The sequence below is a fragment of the Chiloscyllium plagiosum genome, chromosome 25 (genome assembly GCF_004010195.1).
Source record: "Chiloscyllium plagiosum isolate BGI_BamShark_2017 chromosome 25, ASM401019v2, whole genome shotgun sequence".
Classification (NCBI taxonomy): Eukaryota; Metazoa; Chordata; class Chondrichthyes; order Orectolobiformes; family Hemiscylliidae; genus Chiloscyllium; species Chiloscyllium plagiosum.
This window is the reverse complement of record NC_057734.1, coordinates 30,601,689-30,624,725: the sequence shown is the minus strand read 5'-3', so window position 1 is coordinate 30,624,725 and position 23,037 is coordinate 30,601,689.

Sequence of the window (23,037 nt, the reverse complement as noted above, 5' to 3'; positions counted from 1 at the left end):
CCCTCACCTTGACCTCTATCGCATTTCCGACGCCCCTCCCCCAAGTCCCTCCTCCCTACCTTTTATCTTAGCCTGCTGGACACACTTTCCTCATTCCTGAAGAAGGGCTTATGCCCGAAACGTCGATTCTCCTGATCCCTGGACGCTGCCTGACCTGCTGCGCTTTTCCAGCAACACATTTTCTGCTTTGATCTCCAGCATCTGCAGACCTCACTTTCTCCTGCTATAACATTATGCCTCCTGACATGAAAAGTTATTTTGGTTGCAAGATCATATTGAATAGCCTTTTCTGGAGAAAGCTTTATGGTTTAAAAAATGCATTTAAACATCACAAAGCAGCTGATGTGTTTGGTACAAGGTGTTGAAGAATTCTAGTGGGGCCACATGAAACTTGATGCAGCACGTCTCACACAGATGAAAATAGCTCAGCTTTACAATTTCTCAGCATGGTACAAACAATCAGGTTATTCTGCAACTGGATTCATGAAACTTCAATGATACAAGTGAAATATTGTGGCATCTCTAAACTGACTTTGAAAGAACATACAGGCAAAATTCCACTGGGTCTTCAGCAGGAGGCTTGGTGGTTCTTGGGGTTTGGGGCTGGGGATAGGGGAAAAGATGCATGGGTGTAAGGTGAAGGCTACGCAATGGAAACAGATTGTGTTTCGTCAGTAGTCTCTCAGCTTGACATTGCAACTGGATGATGCCAGCTTCAAAACCAAGGCTGGTGGCCTTTGTTCTTTGAGACAGCAGTACACCCCCCAGAGTGGCTGAAAGACCAATGAAGTGATATGTCACTGCACATTTCTAATTTTATCAATGGTGGTCCTTGGGACTTCAGAACCTTCCTGTGTTAAAAGGAGTGGCAATGAAATGGGAGCTCAAGTGCTTGAGAAGTCTTCAAGATAGCCAGGAGACAATATCAAGGGAGTTGTCCACAGAGGGAACTGCAGGACTTCAGCAGAAACAGGGAATAAGTGCCAGCATGAGGAATGTGAGTTTTCCATGTCACTTTGATGCAGTGGCACTTACTCCAAGAACAGACCTTCGTGACAGATTTGAGAGAGAGAGAGAGATGTGGGACATGTGGATGGAAGGCCTAGAACAAGAGAGAAGCCATCTACCATTGATCTTATCTGCCAAGACTTCAGGTCCTTGCTTAGGAGAAAAGCAAGCTCAGAGCAAGAGAAGTCTAGATACTTGGGGTGGGGGGGGGGGGGGGGTGGTGAAGGTGGGAGGCAGGGTTGGATCAAGATTGCGGGTCAGTATTAAGCAGGGCACAGTGCAGAAAGGTGCTGAGCTGCATGCCAATGTAGCATAAAGGGTTAATGCGAATAAGTAAATATGTTAGTTTTCTTAAGTTTCAAGATCTTGAGTGCATTATTTGGAGAAGATGTTTGCCCTTGTGGGAGAGTCTGAAACCAGAAGGCATAATTGCAGAATAAAGGGTCACACATTTACGACAGAGATGAGGAGGAATTTCTTCACTCAGAGGGTAGTGCACCTTTGGAATTCTTTACCGCAGAGGGCTGTCGAGGCTTGGTCATCAAGTATATTCATGGCTGAGATACATAGATTTTCAGTCAGTAAAAGAATCAAGGATTATGCAGAAAAGGCAGGAAAGTGGAGTTGAAGATTAATCATGATCTCATTGAATAGTGGAGCAGACACAATGGGCTGAATGGCCTGCTTCTACTCCTACATCTTATGGTCTTACTGTCTTGCTGCTATAAGATCACATGACTGCTAAGAACTGGTGCTTTCTTGACGGCTTTGCAGCTGAGGGGAGGTCCTGATCTGAAGACTGTCAGTATTTGTTCTGTTTAAATAAAAAGATAATGTTTGATCTGACATCAAAGGACTCCTGCAATATTTGCCAACCTCCTTCCTGTACCTACCCATTGTATAGCCAATAGGAATCTATGCAAGAAGAGGTTCACCCCTGTACAGAGTGCACTGCTTGGGATTGCCCTATTTACAAAGGTCCCAGCTGCACTGTCCATTTATACTGCAACTCTCCGACGAAACTGTCACTAACTCCCAGCCATGCTGTAGCCCAGCTAAGATCCATGATTGGTGGGCACCAATTGCCAGTATGCCTGAAGATGACCATTGCTTTTTAATGCCTGTGCCTTTGGCTCTTGTTTGAGATCCACTGGAGACATGTGTGGGATATTCCAGTCTGCAGCCCTTCAGAATATGAAGGCAGTGAGTAGTGTTATGGTCAAGAGAGCTGATCACTGTATGCATTATCGCACAGAGCTGACAGTGGATGGAGATGTTTATCAGCTTTGGGCCATGGCTGGATTCTCCCAGCTTCAAACTCCCACTAACTGGCCTTCAGCAACAGGAAGTATTTCCACTCTTTCAGCAAAAGTAGATCTTCCGGGTGCGTGCACGTGTTCTGGGAAGAGGCCATGAAAGCTACTTTGCCAATCCCAGATGCCATAGCTTTTCCTGCTTCCTGCATGCTTTCAGGAATGGATGCTGAGAGATAAAGAGCTACCCACTGAGGAGATGGCTACCAATGTCTATGAGAAATCTGTGCGCAGAGTAGAGGGGAAGTGCAACGTTTTCATAGATCGACCCGAATGAGCAGTGAGCAGGTCATGAGGCTTCTGAAGATACAATCCAATCCCTTCAATTTGTTCCAACAAGGTTCTTGTGAATTGTGTCATCTGTTGTGCATTGAAAAACCCAGCGCCGTAGAGGGAGGAGCTGTTGAATGATGAAGAAATCAGTCAATATGGGGCCTCCTCTGAAAATGAAGATGAGGAATCAGCTAAAAAGTGAGTATTCAAGATGGAAGTTCAGAGAAGCTAGTGGCGAGCTGGAGTCACCAGGAACCTTCCCTGACTTTCAGGTTAGGAATTCTTGGCATCTAGTTTCTAATCATTCCAAAGTATAGCTGCAAACTAATGAGGCAATATTTGCAGTTAATAAGGGTAATAACAAGCAATAACCCCCATTTATAGGCCATTCCCTGGTGAGAATATCATCTTAGCTTCTGGAACTCTGTGGGGAATTGCAACTAGTTGTACCCAATGTACAACATTTCCATCTCCCATATGATTATCCCAGATTTATAACTATAGCCCATATCATTCAGCACCTTTTAAGATTCTGGCTATAGATTTTCAGATATATGTTTAATAGATTTTACCATATTGTATTTATTTGATTTACTCAATATATCCAAATGACATTACTATTTTTAGCTACTGAGTTCAAAACACTGAGATAGTATCCTACTTTGAATTGCTTTTATCTGTTGCTGATTTGTGCTGTAGAGTTTGGAGCTTTTGTGCTATGCAGATGAAATATAAGTTTAACTATAAAGGTAAATTGAAATGTTTATGTCAGCCATAGTCTTCTGGGTGGATTAAATCCGAAGAATACATGAAGAATGCAGCGCACATTTCCTATTAAAGCAAATTTTAAATTGAGATTTTGGTGAAATATGTAATATGTTTTGATAATCTATTGAGATGTGACAGTTGATTACTAATGGGGCTATTATTCATTCCCAATAAGAGACCTGTTACTGTTTGAAGACTGCAGTAGTGTGGTGAACCCTAACCAACAATTAATCAGATGTATATTTAGTTAATTTCCATTTTCTTCATTCAAATCATTTAATGAAATCACTTTCATTTTTGCTTGTACATAGGAATATTTGTACTCACAATCTCTGAGGACTTAGAATTAGTGAAATATTCATCTTTAGAACGTTTTACTTTAGCCAATTTCTATCTATATTTGTTGGTTCATATATTGATGAGAAGGTGAATACTTTGCCAGGAAAAGACCCATTGTATACTCAAAGGTATAATTCTTGGTTCAAAATGTATATGGAAATAGTTCTGCTCTGCATGATGAATTTCAAACTTTCCAAGAAGTTGAGTTCCAAATGCATTTGAATTTTATTCAGTTGGAATAGGAGAAAGATAACTATGACCTCTAAGTGTATTAAATCACTGTGAATTGCCTGGTATACAATTGTAACTATGATTAAAGTTACATTGGCAAAACTGAGAAGAACATGTCCATTGCTCTATTACCACAGTGGATTACAGTTGCATTACAAAGAAATGATTTAGAAATGCCGGTGTTGGACTGGGGTGTACAAAGTTAAAAATCACACAACACCAAGTTATAGTCCAACAGGTTTAATTGGAAGCACGCTAGCTTTCGGAGCGACGCTCCTTCATCAGGTTGGTACCACCTGATGAAGGAGCGTCGCTCTGAAAGTTAGTGTGCTTCCAATTAAACCTGTTGGACTATAACCTGGTGTTGTGTGATTTTTAACTCATTACAAAGAAAGATTTCTTCCACACATTACACTCATAGTCTCAGGGATGGCAAATCAGATGTGGATTCTTGTCAGTCTTATATAGGCTGAGGTAGATTGTGCGATTTATATGCAATCTTAATATCATTTTTGTTAAGGTTGGAATTTGGATTTTGAATTAGTGACATTTGAATTTTCTGTGTGTCTGAAGGAATTATTAATTCAATATGAGCTTCTCTGAATCTATGGTGATTTAGAAAAAACAGTTTGTGAGAATTGGTTCTCAGAACTAATGGGATTTTTCTCTGCATGAGGAGGATTTATGATCTAGTGAAGTAACAATTGTGCCTCAGAGTTATATTCAAAATTTATGGACTTGGTCATTTTACAACCTTAGGGGGGGGACCTAAAAATTAGAAAGAAATTTCTTTAGTTTTACTTTCAGTCTTGGGCAGTGTTTGGAAAAAACCCAGAAGAGGCTATTTGAAGCTGTGTATATTTAAGCTCAGGTGTATGATAGTTCCAAGAAGGAGCTATCAGATGTTGAAGACTGAAAGTTGAAGTCAAATTAAATCCACTGAAGTATTAGGGAAAAGAATTTTCTGGTGTCAGAACCATGCAGGAGTGTATATGGTAGAAAGTGGGGACTGCAGATGCTGGAAATCAGAGTTGAGAGTGTGGTTCTGGAAAAGCACAGCCGGTCTTTTGGGTACTGTGCAGGGTGTTTTGAGGATCTGGAAAGGACTGTTTTTAAAGTTAATGAGATTATAGTTAATCATGTTCTTCAAAATATTTATGTTTTTGTTATAACTATATAGTCCTGTTTATTATATTTCAATCTTCCTTTCTATTGCTTAATAAATGTCAGTTCCATTTTTAAACCAAATCTGCAACATTGCATGTTTGTGTTTCAGTAATAGACCACCGTTTTCTAATTCAAAACAAAACATGATCTGTCAAGCCAGATTTCATTTCGGGATCTGACCTGTCCAGTAATAACTTCAGCTAGGATTATAACAGTAGTGTAATGTCAATGAAGGGAAGATTCTTTAAAATACTTTTGTTTTGCAATGTCTTATTTTGAACATAAATGTGACTGAAACTTTGCTAAGCTTTCATAAGGTGATGTTTTAAGCCATGTCAATATGTATCTGAAGGGCACGGTTTTAAATATTTTGACAGTATTGTTTTTGATAGTACTGTTTCGTATCCATAAAAGAGGCTGGAGACCGAGAGAACAAACATCCTACTGTATGGTGTTCCACTCATTAAAACTTCTTGGTGAGTTGAAATCTACAAAGTTGCTTTATTCTTTTCAATCTAAAATCTTAAATATCCAATTACTATTAAAATCATAGTCTGAAGTTGTAACTCTCGCAATGCATTTATTTTCCCAATCTTGTTTAAAAATGAAACATAAAATTCAACAGCTTGCAACCAATAAAGTATTTTAATTCTGTACCTTTTATTCCAACTGTAAAGCGAACATCACATCAAAGTTCTTTCAGTGAACACCTCTCTTCATATATAATTGATAGCTATGAGATGAGATGTCACAAAGTTACACTGCATGGGCAGAAGAAAAGTTTGTATTGATTGGTGACTGACTGACTCCAGAAATATTGAAAAGTATACCACTTGTGGAGCTGCAGCAAGCAAAGCACACGTTTCATAACTTTAATCTTATTACATCTAGCTTCCAAATGCAACATAAGAAATAATGGTTCTCAACAGTATGGCATCAAGATCTTGTTTCATTACTTTTCCATGAAATTCCCACCTGGATGCTGTGCAGGATTATTGCCCTTTGCATTTCCCAAAGGATGGCTTGAGCTGGATTTAATTTACTTTTTTAACCAACTTCTCAATACAGTAAGGTAAGACAGGTCTCGCTTGACTGCCTATCGCGAGGTGTGTGCTCATTACACTCTAAGATTCATTGTTCTTCAAGGTAGCCTTGCTTATTTAGGGATAGCTTTTTCATGATTGTCTTTCAATTATTAACTCACTTTTCATTCTGACTCCCTGCCCGGCCAATGTCATTAGAAAGAAAAAGGAAGCAAAAAAAACAAATGCTGAAATTTGAAATAAAGTAAAACTTTCTGGAAATATATAGGTGATCTGCTGGCACTGGAATCTGTTGATTAGATAAAAACAGAAATAAAAACAAACTGAGATTTTGTAAACCAAGATTTCTGGGCAAAATGTCTGTAACTTGTCCAAAAATATGAAAGTTTGTGACTGAGTGCTCAGCAAAATCTGAGTGCTGAACCAATTTATAAGATCTGCCTTAATTGTATCTGTCATCCAATGTATAAATTATTGTATGTAATCAACCCCAGTTTGGTCATTTATGTTTAACCTAATTTATTCTGAATGATAAAATATAGGATGTTTTCTCAGATGTTATTTAGTGCTTGCTTTATTTAACTCCTGTATGCTTTTTTTTCTGTGTAAACCATGGAATTTTCTGGCTTATTGCTTTTCATAGACTTGGGTTTTTTTTACACAAAACCTTGCTGGTCTCTACCAAAATCATAACAGCTGGCAATCGTCAACAGTTTGAAAATGATATGGATCACATCAAAACAATGAATCAATCAATGAATTGACTAAACAGGAGCAACAAGTAAATTGTGAATTTTCTAAACTTTATATTCGGATGAAGTCTGTATATTAGCAAGCTGAGATGCTGGGAGAAATTGTCCCAAGCAAAGGAAGATAGATTGGGATATAGCAGGGATTTAAATCTCTTAAGAGTGATATTTGTTTGGTATCATGACATTACCCACTCTCTTAAACCTGAAAGGGTGCTGAAATGATTTACAAGGATGTTGCCAGAATTGAGGGGTTTGAGCTATAGGGAGAGGCTGAATACGCTGGGGTTGTTATCCCTGGAGCGTCAACGGATGAGGGGTGACCTTTTTGAGGTTTATTAAACCATAAGGGGCATAGATGGGGTGAATAGCCAAGGTCTTTTCCCCAAGGTAGGAGAGTCCAAAACTAGGGACCATAGGTTACTTCACAACACAACAATTGTGCTGCAAGTACAAGGAGACCATTGAGTATAGTTTATAGGCAGACTATCAGATATCTGGCACCAATGCTTCAAGAATCTCAGATATTCACCATAGAGGCCATCTAATGTTTGCAGTTTCCTGCAAGAAGATCTCTGTCCTCATGGAGTAGGTGGACGTGCATTATCAGTGGCTGCCCATCTCTAGAGGGTGTAGTTCCTCCCCATCTGTACATCTTGCACTTGCGTGAAAGTATTTTTTTCTCTCTGCTCCTACAAGGAAAGAAAGCAGGGAGGTGGAAGTGTTCATGATGGCTTGCGTGGAGAGGAGAGAAGGGAGAATGTGAGACATGGATGCGAGAGTCCAGTTAGAAGAGGGTAAAGGTCATTGTTGGTTGCTCAAATGGGAATATGAGATTCCTTGAAGGAGAGGAATGAGCAGAGTTGCAAGGTATGTTACTTGAAGGAGAGCTGTGCAGGACAGTGCTGGGAAAGTCAAAGTTGTTGAACTGGGCACTTGAAAGTCCTATGCCACTCACATGCTATATTTTCTTGAGTTCTGTAATCTGCTTGATGAACTGGCTCCAGATAGAAGGGACCATTCTTCTGCCATCTTCCTCCAGTGCGTCTAATCTTTTCTGCTTGGTCTGATAAGTTGCCCTCTTCCACCTGTCCTCGGAAGAGTTCACCTCACTGCAGTCCCTCAGACTTCACAGCACAGCCTCTGGTTTAAAGTGATACAAACAAGCAGCAATGTCTCCTCTCCATTCCTCTACTAGCTACAGCCTCAAAACTCCTGGTATTAGTAGAACCATAGAATGATTACAGCATAGAAGGAGGTCATTTGGCCTGCTGTGCCTGTGATGGTCCACTCCAAGAACAACGTGGTTAATTTCAGTCCTTCACACTTTGCTGCAGCCCTGCTTCTGGATCTTTCTTTGGGTACTAATTGAATTAGCTTTTGAAATCCATAATTGCAGCTGCCTCTCAGGTCAGTGTATTCCAAATCCAAAGCACTTGCTTTGTCAAAAGATTTTCCTCAAGTTGTCAATCACCTTCAATGAATATCCTCTGATTCTTGACCCTTCTGCTTCTGGAAAGTCTCTCCCTAGCAACTCTGTCCAGAGTGCTCATCATTTTGAACACCTGATCTCCATTCAACCTTCTTCTCTAAGGAGAACAAGCACAGATTCTCCAATCTATGTACTTAATTGTAGTCCCATGTTATTGGAATCATCCTCATAAATCTTTTCTGTTCCTGCTAATGTCTTCATATCCTTCCTAAATCTGGTGCCCAGAATTGGACACAATGCTCCACTTGGGGCAGAACCAGTGCTTTAAAAAGATTCACCACACCTTTCTTAGTTTTGTACTACAAAGCTCTCTTTTGAAAGCCCAGGATCCAGTATACTTTCTCAATCACTTTCTCAACAAGCATTGCAACCTTCAATGTTTCTGTCTGTTCCTGCACACATTTTAGAATGTTGATCCTTTTTTTAAGATTATCTTTCTTTAAGCTACCAACGGAAACTTATCATTTTACTCTTCTCTGTATTAAATGTTATCTGCCCTGTGTTTGTCCATTCCACCAGAATAACTGTAGTCTCTTAAAGTCTATCAACATCCCCAATTCTCTGTCATCTGCATCATGATCTGTATACCCAAGTCTGGGTCATTAATATATATTGGGAAAAGTTTGGTTCTGGTACAAAACCTTGGGCAACTGTATTCTGTTTCTCTCTTCAGTCCAGAAGATCACTGCCCATTGCCACTCTCACCTTCTTATTGCCCAGCCAGCTCCCATTATTGTTCATTTCACAGGATTCAATGATTCTGATAAACCTTTCAGATCCATGTTATGCTTCCTGTAATTGAAAATTGTGCAATGGGACTTTGATGTTTGAAAACAAGCCACTGAATGCTAACATGCAGATGTAGCAAGCCATGAGAAAGGCGAATAGCATGTTAGCATCTAGTGCAAGAGGATTTGAGTACAGGAGTAGCAAAGTCTTGTTAGTCGAATATAACTTCAGACTGCATCTGGAGTATTGTGTGCAGCTTTGGCCTCTTTTACCTGAGGAAGATTATTATCCATAAAGGGAGTACAACGATGGTTCACCAGACTCGTTCCCCAGATTGTCCTATGAAGAGAGGTTGAGGATTCTGGGTGTAATTTCTCTCGGGTTTTGAGGTGCTCTCACTGAAGCCAACGAGAGAAAATAAATCCGGAAAGGATGTTTTGCCCATTTTGGGAGTTCAGAACCAGGGAAGACCATCTAAAAATAAGGGGGTTGCCCTTTAGGACTGAGATCAGGAGAATTTTCTTTTCTCACAGGATGGCGAATTTTAGAATTCTCTACCCCAGAGGGCTGTGGAAGCTCTGTCTATGAGTTTATTTGAAGTAGAAGTGGATAAATGTTTTATTGTATAGGGTGTAAAGAGCTAAAGGGAGAATGTGGGTAAAAGACATTGAAATTTTTGATTAGCCATGATTGCATTAAATGGCAGAGATGGTTCATCAGGGTGAATGGCCTACTCCTGTTCCTACGTTCCTAACTCACTGATGCCAGAGTCAAACACTAGATTGGAATAGGGCAGACTGATGGACAATGTTCTACGACTTCTTCAGCTCCAAAACCACTCATGGGGCCATGGGTACACATCTATTGAAGTGGACCACCTTCATGGAGAAGCTTGATAAGGATATACTGCTATATACAATCAGAAATATGCTGTCAGTATTCTAAAACGCGAGTCATCCAGCACTATCAAACGACATAGAAGGATTCACACACATTAGAAATGGTGCAACAAAAGAAAACCTGTACATTAGAGGAAAGGTGTGTGTTACTGCGGGACCAAACCTAAAATAAAATTACAGGGCTTCACTAGAAATTATTGAGAGTACACGTTTCTCAATCAAATACTTGAAAGTGGATGCCCTTCTTATTACCAATATAGCTCTTGCAGAGAAAATACCCAGTAATAGTGCTGAACCTATTGAGCCTTCAAGCAAGTTTGCAGATGGAAGATATACTGAATAGCTTCCTGTTGATTCCAAGTCTGATGCAAATGTCCAAGAGAGTCTAATTTCCTTAAATCTTCAAGTTTATTCTATTGTTAATGATGCTGCAATTCTACTTCCTACTGGAGTTCCTGAAATCTCATTGCCTGCAGAGGTGCAGTGAAACAGAGTGGGTAAGAAGAACCACTACTTGCAGAAAGAAACATTCAAATGTAGCAGTAGGAAAGTTATTTCATATCGTTTACAACAGGCTTCAAAATATTCTTTAGTTTTCTCTTCAATTACCTGCTTTATTCATGGATGAACCATTACTTTGTTCTAAATTTCTTGCAGCAATGGATGATACAACTGTACAATTCTTCATAGAAGCTAAAACTACTTCAGCATTTTGAAGCCAGTGTTCCAGCTTTTCCCCAGTGTACAAAGAAGAAGGGGATAAAAATTTCAGTTTGTTGCCTTCCTCAGCCTTTACTGTCTTTACACTGAGATCATTGTCAGTACTACATCCCATTACTGGCAGTTATATGAAATCAGAACTCTACCTTTCCAATGTGTTTCCCTGCCAAGAGGATAATGGAGTGTGTTTGTCCTATGTGTCCTCAGAGAGGGTTGAGATCTGTTGATGATTGATGCCAAAGACTATGGTGGGGAACATGTATAGAAAGAAAACATAAATAGCTTATAATGTTAGATGTTTATGGATATAGTGAACTTAGGTGGAGGAGTAATATATGGAGTTAATAGACATATACCGATAATTAGTTTGCATCATCAGTGATGTCAGATGATATGCGATCACATGGGGTTGGGCTATGAGAAAAGCAGGTTCTACTGTAGTCCTGCTCTACTGTAATTCCATATAGTATTTAATTGCTAAATGTTGCAACTTTATAATAGTACTTTTTCAAGTCTTCTTCACTCCCAGACAGATCACGTTGTGACACGAAGATTACGATCTAGCAGTTAGAGGTGAGGAAAGGTGAAGATGAGGCAGAGGGGATTCTGTTTTTGCAAGAACTGGCAGAAGAGGTGAAAATAATGACACAAGAAGTGGGATTTATTCAATCAAACAGCTTGTCAGTCACAAACAAGGGACAACCACTTTCTTATTATTGTGAGTTTTGTCAGCAACACAAATATAAGATAACAAATATGCTGTACTAGAAGTATTTAACTGAAAATCAAATAAACATATGATGATTAGAAAAGTTTACAACATCTAAATGATCACTAAAAAAAAGGTGTTTGTAACATGAGTCATTTTTTGTGCTTTGATTATATAATGATGTTTTATGTTCTAAAACACTGAAATATTTGTTTCTTAGCTGCTCCTAGGATCTGGTCACAGGAAAACACTATTACACTTGCAGCTTTTTCCATATATGCATGCTTTGCTTCAGGAAATGGAAATCCACTGCTCTGGAAGAGACCACCCTCTCTTCAGCACCACCTCCTTTTACTATGAGTTGACATATATCAAAAATGATTGCAATTGATGGTTCTACAATAGGTCAGGTATGTAACTGAAATGATGCACGTCTTCACTTCAAATTCTAAGATATCATGTCTAGAACTATCTCAAGATTTATCACAGAGAATAGAGATGGCAGAAAGGGTGTGAGGATTGTGGATGTGAGTACATTGTGTTGCACCCTAGGACTTTCTACAATGTGGATAGTTCAAATGTACAATCTACTAAGAGATGGGGATGACCTCAGAGGAAATCTGAGAATACAGTGCAGAACTACAAGGCCAACTCAATGCAGATACAAAACAGGCTACAAAGGAAAGGAATAACTAACTTTCTGCAACTCCTGAAGTCAGGAACAACAACTGTAATGATATTTTAAAACAGAAGTAATTGTAACAATGGAAATTTATAAAAAGCAACATTCTTACACATTTTCAAACTTTGAGGGTCAAGCTAGTCGTTATAATACACAGAAAAAAAGAAATGATGTACAAGGGAACTATTTATAGAAGTCAACCAGGCTACTATATGGGCTGCAGTTTTTCTTGACTGCAAGATGGTATAGACACAAAGAGGGAAATGAAATGATATTATTTTTACTGTTTTTCTGTCCTGTCTGGAATAGAGATGATTTTAAACATTTTCTTTTCCCTTTGTGAAATAGGCAGTGTTGTTTCTTTATTTATGAAATTCAATTTAATATAACCCAGACCAAATTCCTTAAAGTCAGAATGAATGTAAGGGAGAAATGGTTCATGACACATATTCACACATACATGCTTCTAAGAAAGAAATAAAAGAAAGAGGTATGCAGAGAAGCTACACTTCATGAAGTATTTAAAAACAAATATATCAGAATTAGTTCACAGGAATTTGAGAGTCAGGGAAGTCAATTTCCAGTTGATGTTCTTTCAGTTGGTTGTGCAAAGAAGTCTATTCCAAGACAGCTCAGAAACAATTGAATTGTTGGTGAAGGTGTAGTCATTATAAATTGGGAATGGGTTCATTTCTGAGGTGAACACCTGATTTCTTTATAGAAATCAGACTTTTGAGATATTGAGATCTGTGACAGGCTTTTAAGCTAAACCTGGAGCTGCTTACTTTTCTGGTGTTACAAGTAGACAGGTCAACAAAGGTCAAAGTTAGATAGTTAAAAGTGACTTCTAAAAAAAAAGCAGTTTCAGTCATGTGACCAAGGCTTTGGTTGAGATATCTAGTTGATTAGGAGATTTTGTTGTCCCCTCATCAAAAACTATTTTATTTTGTAGCAAATAACTGTGGAGTCATTTGCACCAAGTCAAATAATAATGTGGTTTGATGCTGTCATTTTATTTGGAGATGCTGGTGTTGGACTGGGGTGTACAAAATCACACAACACCACCTGTTGGACTATAACCTGGTGTTGTGTGATTTTTAACTCATTTTATTTGGCTGGAATGTGCGTTCAATGCAAGAAGGTCAAAGTCCAAGAGGTGATGAGTTTACTGTTAACGTATTAATTGCTGGAAATTTTCGGAAGCGGTCAACTTGCTTTTTCTGTATCAGCCATTTTAAAAGCTGTTATGATATCTAGTTTAAAAAAGAATTTTAAGAAGATAATACAGGGCTGAATATTCCCATGGATTGTCTTAAGTATCCTTTTTGTTGAATTTCATAGTCAGTTTCTTATTTATTTGTGGGATATACATGTTGCTGCTTTGCCCAGTATTTATTGCCTGTCCCTAGTTGCCCTTGAGGAGGTGGTGGTGAGCTGCCTTCTTGAACCACTGCAGCCCACCTGCTGTAGGTTGATCCACAATGCTATTAAGAAGGGAATTCCAAGATTTTGACCCAGTGATGGTGATACATTTCCAAATCAGAATGGTCAGTGACTTGGAGGGGACATTGTTACAACACGACAGTGAACCCTTTTGCTAATTAAACCAAATGCCCAGAAAAGCTCACCTCGCCTTGTAACCTGTTAAAGTATGAGTGACAGAGAACTGCCAACTTCCACTATTTAAAGAAAAAAAAATCAGTTTATTCTTTAACTCCAAAAGAGAAAGTTAAACAACAACCAATTACAACTCTAAGCCTCCTTTCTTTTAAAAGTTTGTTATCTACCCCCAACTCTGTCACAATATACTATTCCAATAACCATTCCTGTTAAAATTACATCTACTTAATTTTCAAAACACACAGTGGTGTCATCTCCGGTGTCATCCTTCCGCTGGTTATAGATCTTCCTGAGTCATCTTTGGTCCTTTGCTGCAAAGATGTTTCATGTGAAAAAGATTCTTTGATATAGAGTGTTTTGCTAGCAGTTACTCTTTTGATGGCAGCTGGTCACTCTCTCTCTGGCTAACTCTCAAAATGCCGGCTTGTTTTACCCCAAACATCAGATCATCTCATTGGTTTAAGGGTGACAAAAATAATAAATTCATATTCGATTGGGTTTTATTGTCTTGGGGCATAGTTTAAACTGTTTTGTTAACTTCGAACTGATGTGAAGACATAGCAACCGAAATTCAGGTATTTTGCTTCACAGCCAAATGTTACATATTTTCAATTTTCCAGTACTCTGAGACTTCCAGTCAGTCACATGACAGGTGCCTGCAAGCGCTCAGTGCAAAACAGTTTTCACTCCCTTTAAAAGGTACAGAATACACCAGCACATTCATAAAAACCTTGAAGGCAGTGGTATTCCCATCTATCTGCTGCCCTTGCCCTTCTGAAATAAAGTGGTTGTGGGTTTGGGAGATGCTATCTAAAGATCTTGGGTGATTTCTGCAGTGCACCTTGTAGATAGCACACATTGTTAGATTCGATTAATGTGGAAACAGGCCCTTCGGCCCAACCAGTCCATGCCGGCCCTCCGAAGAGTAACCCACCCAGACCCATTTCCCTCTGACTAATGCACCTAGCATGGCCAATTCACCTAACCTGCACATCTTTGGACTGTGGGAGGAAACTGGAGCACCCGGAGGAAACCCACGCAGACACGGGGAGAATGTACAAACTCCATAGACAGTCGCCCGAGGCTGGAATCGAACCTGGGACCCTAGTGCTGTGAGGCAGCAGTGCTAATCACTGAGCCACAGTGCTGCCCTATTTAGGAGGAGGTGGTGGAGGGAATGGATGCTTGTGAATGTAGTGCCAATCAAGCAGGCTGCTTTGTCGTGGATGGAGTCAAGCTTCTTGAGTGCTGTTGGAGCTGCACCCATCCAGACAAGTGGATATTCCATCACATTCCTGACTTGTAAAGCCTGATATGTTTTCTTACATGACCATTCAAAACTCATCTAACTACAGGCCATGGCCCAATGGCACCAATGTCATTCGATGCTAGCCTAATTCTACCACGTGCTCTAACCAGAAATACTCACCACTACCAGGTTAATCCCAGCACCTTAGTGCTGCTGTTATCTTTGCCCCCCTATCCATGCACCTAGTGAGGAGTTGGCAGTCCTGAGTTGTCCTTCACTGTGATTGTTGTGGCATAGCAGACACAAACCAAAGCCTTTCATGGTAATTAGTTTGTATGGTTGATACTTCATTGCACATATTCCTATCCCTACTGCTATGTAAGCACTAAGCCACACAACTTAGCTATCATTAACCACATTCCATCTTATGCCCCTCTCTAAATCATTGTCACTCTTTCTCCATCGCCCACTGTAGCCCAGCAACTTATCATTGTTCGATATGGAGCCATCACATTCAGGGAAGATTTCAAATGCAAAAGAAATCAAACAAACAAGTAAAAGTTGAATTTTTGCCTCAGAACAGAAACAAGATACATGCATTTCAACCAACAACAGTTTTAGAGTCAACAATATCTGGCCAGTGTGGACAAGTTGGACCAAAGGGTCTGTTTCCATGCTATACATGTCTGTGACTCCAAATGATCGTTGGACCCAGCTCACATCGACTGGTGGGGGTGTCAATTACATTCAGTTGGGCTTGATGACCAAAACCTTGCTCAGGGAAATAAGTTTCAAGGAGGGTTTTAGAACATAGAACATAGAAGAATACAGCGCAGTACAGGCCCTTTGGCCCTCGATGTTGCGCCGATCCAAGCCCACCTAACCTACACTAGCCCACTATCCTCCATATGCCTATCTAATGCCCGCTTAAATGCCCATAATGAGGGAGAGTCCACCACTGCTACTGGCAGGGCATTCCATGAACTCACGACTCGCTGAGTAAAGAACCTACCCCTAACATCTGTCCTATACCTACCCCCCTTAATTTAAAGCTATGCCCTCTTGTAATAGCTGACTCCATACGTGGAAAAAGATTCTCACTGTCAACCCTATCTAAACCCCTAATCATCTTGTACACCTCTATCAAGTCACCCCTAAACCTTCTTTTCTTCAATGAAAACAACCCCAAGTGCCTCAGCCTTTCCTCATACGATCTTTCTACCATACCAGGCAACATCCTGGTAAACCTCCTCTGCACCCGTTCCAGTGCCTCCACATCCTTCCTATAATATGGCGACCAAAACTGCACACAATACTCCAGATGCGGCCGCACCAGAGTTTTAAAGGAGGAAAGTGCGATGGAGAGGCAGAGAGGTATAAGATTGGAATTGCAGAGCTATGTTTTAATATTTGGACACTCACCAGTGGTGGCGCAAATTGATTTGCAATTGAATTTGATTCAACTCACTTGCAATTCTTCATTACTACATTATCCACACCTGGTTTCTTCTATTACAAGATATAACTTAAGGAATGTGTCAGGTAAAATACCCTGCAGGAGGCAAAACCCACATGAGGGAGGGGATGAATCAGCCCCTGAGTTCACAATTGGATGAATCCTGTTGCTTGGTGATCAAGTATTGCATGGACAACGAATTAACTAGCCTGATCTTCAGGCTCCAAATAAAAAACAAGTACTGTTCAGTTAAATTAGAAATCTCACTTTAAAGTCTGAGAGGAAATCTATTTTACACTTGGTCTACTGACTGATAAGTTGGGCTGGGAAGTGACAGCCTCCTACTTAACCACAACATCAACTTGCATTTCTAAGGCATTCTTGACATAGAGATATATTGCAAGTGCCAAAGTAAAAGGAAAGCAAAATCATTGTTATTTCCATTATATTTTACTGAAAGTTAACATGCCGTTAACTACACGATCAGAAGTTGAATAAATTATAAAAATTAATTGCATATATTCATTAATATCACTGGCAATCATTACAGACAAATCCAAAACTAAGAGTCACTGATAGCACATAATTGTGTTTATATTAATAAACTTGTGTCTATTTTATGTACCATTAAAAAAAGTCAGGTATAGTTAGTTGTCTATAACCTTTGTGCTTTTACAATGTCATTCAAACAGAGCTTTAATCATGATTATCGTGTTACAACATTTATCTCATTGGAGTCTTGTTTTAAAATTAGTTAAAGCCTCCTTCAGGCAAAAGAATGAAGCAAAGAAAAGTAATGGGAGGCAAACTCCAGATACTATTGTCATCAGTACACTGACCTACAGGCAACTATAGAATCACTTTACAATTCATCCTTTACATCACTTCTGACTTGGAAAGAAAGAGTACTGATTCAATTTATCTGCACAATGTACCAGTAGTAATGGTATTCAGGTCAGGAGCAACTGTCTCCTTTATCTTTCAAGAACTTGCTTGCAGAAACTTAACCTGAAGGCTGGTCCAGACTACAAGTGAGGAGATGAAAGCATTTCTTTTAAGAAACTGGTTCACACCGGGCCAAATGTCAACAAGACTTTCAGATTCACAAGTGTGTATAGATGACACTTCTGAATCTGGAAGCAATAAAATAAGTTGTGAAAGTTGTAAAGGAAATTTCAAATGCATTTTTGGTCTCACTAAAGATGGATTTTTAAAAAAATACCTGGTGTTAGAGCAAATCATATTTTGCTCTAACATTTAATTAAAAGAAAAACACAGTTATGGCTTATGATATACTTTGCATACTTACCACAATCACTTAATATATTAAAATATGAAATTAGATTAAGATTAATGCCATGCTCAAGAATTTCCACTTCTTAAAAAAATGCTTAACTGATTTAAAGAAATGGAAAACAAGCAATCAATTATCTTTGGCGTGACTTTTTTATGCTAGGTTCCATATAACAGAATATGAATAAATTAATCAGTTAATCAGCATGTTTGCATGAATTCAGAGATGATTTTCATTTATTAATCTAACTGGTAAATGTGACATTTTTCAGAGTTCTTTTAAAATGTTATCCACAGTGATTCAATGAATTGAGCCAATTAGCACTTTGAAAGGGACAACAATTATTGATAGAATAACATTATTGAAAGATATCTAAATAATATGAATGCTAGTTTACATTTTGTCAAAACTTTTCATCTTGCTTTCACAGAATCACAGAGACATAAGGCACAGAGGAGACTGTTTAACCAATCAAATCAGCACCGACTAATCTACACCTGCCCCACTTTCCTGCACTTGACCCATGGCTTAGAATGTTACGACAAGTCACATGCTCATCCAGGTTACCTTTTCAAAGCTTTAAGGTTTCCTTGCTCTACTACCCTCTCAGGCAGTGCAAAGAGACAGAGGTAGTTGAAGACCAGAGGTAGTGTTAGGCAAGCTAATGGAACTAAGGAATAGTCAAGTCTCCTGGTCCTGGTGGAATGCATTCCAGGGTACTAAAAGAGATGCCGGAAGAAATAGCATGTGCACTGGTGGTAATTTCCCAAAATTCGCTGGATTCTGGGGCAGTCCAGCAGATTGGAAAACAGTGAATGTGACATAACAGTTTAAAAAGGGAGGTAGACAAAAGATGGGGAATTGTAGACCAGTTAGCTTAACTTCTGTAGTGGGGAAGATGCTTGAGTCTATTATTAAGTAAGAAATGGCAAATAGAAATTGTCCCGTTGTGCAGATGCAGCATGGGTTCATAAAGGGCAGGTCATACTTTACTAATGTTTTGGAATTCTATGAAGAAATTATGAGTAAGTTGGACAATGGGACCCAGTGGATGTGGTGATCCTAGATTTCCGAAAGGCCTTCGACAAAATGCTGCAGATGAGGCTGCTGCATAAGATAAAGATGCATAGCCTTAGGTATAAGGTATTAGCATGGATAGAAGATTGGTTGACTAACAGGAGGCAAAGAGTGGGGATACACTAGTGCTGGCAATCAGTGAAGTGTGGTGTGCCTCAGGGATTGGTGTTGGGACTGCAATTATTCACAATTTACATCGATGATTTAGAGTTGGGAACCACATGTAGTGTGTCAAAGTTCGCAGATGACACTAAGATGAGTGGCAGAACAAAGTGTGCAGAGGACTGTGAAACTTTGCAGAGGAACATAGAGACTTTAAGTGAGTGGGCAAAGGTCCGGCAAATGGAATACAATTTTAATAAAACTGAAAATCATTCATTTTGGCATGAGTAACTGTAAAAAGGATTATTACTTGAATGGTAAAAAGTTGCAGCTTGGTGCTATGCAGAGGGACCTGGGTGTCCTAGTGTATGAATCACAGAGGGTTGGTGTGCAGGTACAACAATTAATTAGGAAGGCAAAAGGAATTTTGTCCGTCATTGCTAAAGGAATTGAGTTTAAAAGCAGGGAGGTTATGTTGAAGCTGTCTCGGATGCTGATGAGGCCTCACCTGGAGGATTACATGCAGTTTAGTCTCCTTATTTGAGAAAGGATGGAGTGACACTGGAGGAGGTGCAGAGGAGGTTCATTATGTTGCTTCCGGAGTTGAGGGGGTTGGCTTATGAGGAGAGACTGAGTAGAAGGGGATTATATTCATTGGAATTCAGAAGAATGAGGGGGGATCTTATAGAAACATATAGAATTATGAAGGGAATAGATGAAACAGAAATAGAGAGGATGTTTCCACTGGGAGATGAAACTAGGACAAGAGGGCATAGCCTCAAGATGAGAGGGAGCAGATTTAGAACTGAATTGAGAAGGAACTTCTTCACCCAGAGTGTTGTTAATCTATGGAATTCCCTGCTCAGTGAAGTGGTTGACGCTATAGCAGTAAACGTTTTTAAAGCTAAGACAGATTTTTTTTGAACAATAAAGGAATTAACGGATACAGTGAGAACGCGGGTTAAATGGATCTGAGTCCAAGAAAAGATCAGCCGTGATCTTATTGAATGGTGGAGCAGGCTTGAAGGGCCAGATGGCCTACTCCTGCTCCTAGTTCTTATGTTGTTCTATTCCAGACACCCATCACCCCCTGGGTGAGAAAATGATTGCCTCAAGTCCTCTTTAAACTTCCTGCCCTTTGCCTTAAAATTATACCCCTCATTATTGACCCTTCAGCTAATGGGAACAACTGCTTGCTATCCACCATGATGCATGCAATCTTTTACACCTCAATTAGGTCTTCCCTCAACTCATTCAGCCTTGCTTCAAAGCTAAACTGCTCCATCCCAGGCAACATCCGGGTGAATCAACTCTGCATCCTCTCCAGTGCAATCACATCTTTTCTATAGTGAGGCCAAAGTTTTGTACAGCTCCCACATAACCTCCCTGCTCTTGGAGTCTACGCCATGACTGATAAAGGCAAGTTTCTTGTATGCATTCTTAACTGCCCTATTAACCTGACCTGCCAACTTCAGGGATCTGTGGACAAGCAGCTTGTTCCTCTGAGCTTCCTAGTGTCCTGTCATTCAACGAGTACTCCCTTGCCTTGTCGTTTCTTCCAAAGTGCGTCATATTACATCTATCAAAGTTAAATCCCATCTGCTACTGATCTACCCACCTGACCAGGAGAAAGTGAGGACTACAGATGCTGGAGAACAGAGTCGAAATGTATTGCACTGGAAAAGCACAGCATGTCAGGCAGCATCTGAGAAACATGGGAGTCAACATTTCGGGCATAAGTCCTTCATCAGGAATGTTGGGGGGGGTGGTTGGAGAAGGGGGCTGAGAGATACATAGGGTGGGGTTGGGAGGAAGGTAGCTTGGAAGGCGATAGGTAGATACAGTTGAGGGGTGATGGGTGATAGGTCAGAGCGGAGAGTGATGCAGATAGTTGTGAAGGTACCATTTATATCTTCCTGGAACCTAAAATTTTCTTCATCAATCATTGTGTCATCCATAAACTTACTTGTCATCCACCTCCCACCTTCTCACTCCAGCATGCGCACACACACACAATCACCTATAATGTTTATATATATGATAAACAATAAGGGACCCAGCGCTCATCCCTGGATACCACTGAACATTGGCCTCCATACACACAAACAGCCTTCCAAAACCACTGCCTGTCTCCTACCACTAAGGTGATTTTGGATCCAACTTTTTAGGTTACTCTGGATCCTATATGCCTTTACCTTCTTTATCACTTTGTGGGATCCTTTAACCTCTGTGGGACCTTGCCAAAAGTTTTGTTGAGAACCATGTAAATTGTATCAACTATAATCACTCATTAGACAGCTCAGAAGAGACATCAGTGGAAAGGGAAAACAATGTTTATATCAGCGAATGATGGTCACCTGTTTTGTGAGTTGAAACAGAGTATATGTACACGTTATTTCTGTTTACAAAGAACAGAGCCTGTGTATTAGTATGTGCACCTTCCAGTATGAGCAGGTGTCCTCTATGAGGCTGACTGACAATCCTAAATTGGTTGTCAGTGTAATTCTTCATACACTCAGGATTATTTAACAAATAATATCCAATTGTATAAACACATTTAACACAGGGGACTGTGTTATGAGCTTTCCAGCACAGGCAGTTTGGGTAGATTCACTATCTTTTTTTTCAAATAGCTGAAGGGAATTGCAGCTTGTTATGATCCACTAGTCCTTGGGATTCATCGCCTACAGCACCGAAATCTCCAGACCACGTGACTCATTTGTATGATAGGAAGAATGCTTTTTTGGCTTGGCAGCGACACCCAGTTAGTGGTGAACACCACTCATTTTTGCTGCTGATAGTAGCAGCATTTAAACAGCCAGCTCCTTTGATAGCTCAAATGTTTGTGATATCTTACCCTCATCTGAGATCAACTGGGAACAATTCAGGACCAAAGGTGATTGTCCTAACCATGGGTTTGTGAGACATAGAGAGAAGAATTATCTTACCAGGGTCGACCTTATTTTGCAGAATGCCTTTGATGCACCTATTTCAGCATCATCCTGTGTAGTGACAAATTGCTCAAGCTCTATTTACAATGTTTTTGATAGGTCCAATCATGTAAACACATGGAATCCAAACAAATATATTGAACAGTGAAGGTTGGCTTGAGGTAGACTCATTGGCTAATCTCTCAGTAAGGACGTCAAGCAAGGGGAGCCTGTTTGGCTGCTCCATTTAAAAGGTGAAACTGGGTCTAGGTTGGAATCCACTTGTAAGGAAATACTTACACAGAGCTGTGGATTCAAACACAGCAAATATATCATCTACATACCAGAAATATGCAAGAGATAGAAAGTTAGGTATCATTTCATTGAATGCATGTTTCTCATGGAACCCATCAAAGGTGTTTGCAAGAGCTGGGTCTGATGTGGATCCATTGGTAACACCATCTATTTGGACAAACATGGTGTTGTTAAAATTACCCTGACTGCATGAGTTGCTGAGTCCATAAGTGTAATGCATGCTGATTCATACAATGGTGGCATTGGATGTCCTGTGCTACCAAATGACCAATGTTCATTCAAAAATATTGTCAGTGTTCACTAAAACCAGATAGTTAATATTTATCCACAATTAAAAAAAATGACTGGGTAAAATAAAAACTAAGGCAATATGAACTACTTTAAATTTCTGAATTCATTTATTTCCTCTTTCTAACAGGAATTCATTTCTCAGATCTGTGTTCAGTCCCATAGAAGGGGTTTGTGGTTATTCAAGTTTGTTGTCCTAATGAAAAGTCTACATTTATCTGTCTTTTCTCTTTACAGATCTGCATTTCTAGAAATTTATGTTTTTATTGCAAAATATTCAATATATAGTTAATAGCATCTGTCAACATGTATAAATAGAACAGTTACTGTACTATATGCAATGAGACATCATTAAATATTTCAGAATCCTGCAAACTATTTTACAAAGATACAGTTTATTGATCATTAACAACTTCAGGATCTACATCTGTAAATCAAACTTGCAATATTTTTTACAAACCTTTCTTTAGTTATTGCTTAAATATATAAACACAACCATTAGCATTCTCTCCCCTGAGTCCTCAATACACCTTCCATCTTTCACTGGAAGTTTTTGAACTTTATTTAGCCATGATGCATATCCA